The 302-nt window shown below is 58.9% G+C and overlaps 1 protein-coding gene across 1 annotated transcript in view; it reads right to left on the bottom strand.

Annotated features, from left to right (window-relative positions):
• The window catches only part of PITPNB (phosphatidylinositol transfer protein, beta), a gene marked incomplete at its 5' end in the record, with an annotated part of 23,187 nt that overhangs the window by 797 nt on the left and 22,088 nt on the right, over positions 1–302 (bottom strand). The gene's annotated exons all lie outside the window — the stretch shown is intronic.

Here is a 302-nt window from a genome sequence, read left to right as displayed (position 1 = left end):
ATGACTCGTGGACAGCCCGTTTCCCGCAGTGACGGGTCTAACACAGTTCAGCATTTATAAGGATCTGTGTGGAACGGGATTTCAGGAACGTGACATGCTTTGAAGACGACAGTCCACAGGCGCCCTCAGCTACGTGGACCAAGGGAGAGTCGATTTGCTAGCGCCTGTGTAGCAGAACGACGCTCCCTGGCTTTTCCGCTCTGTGCCCAGCAGGCTCCTGGCAGGCCCAGTGCCAGCGCAGCGGTGGCGCAGGGTCAGGCCTTGGGGGGTCTGCACTCGATAAGCACAAAGCAGCAGGGTAC

The sequence above is a fragment of the Buceros rhinoceros genome, unplaced genomic scaffold (assembly GCF_000710305.1).
Source record: "Buceros rhinoceros silvestris isolate BGI_N320 unplaced genomic scaffold, ASM71030v1 scaffold44424, whole genome shotgun sequence".
NCBI lineage: Eukaryota > Metazoa > Chordata > Aves > Bucerotiformes > Bucerotidae > Buceros > Buceros rhinoceros.
The sequence above is the reverse complement of the archived record's forward strand: the minus strand, read 5'-3'. Positions and strand labels throughout refer to the sequence as shown.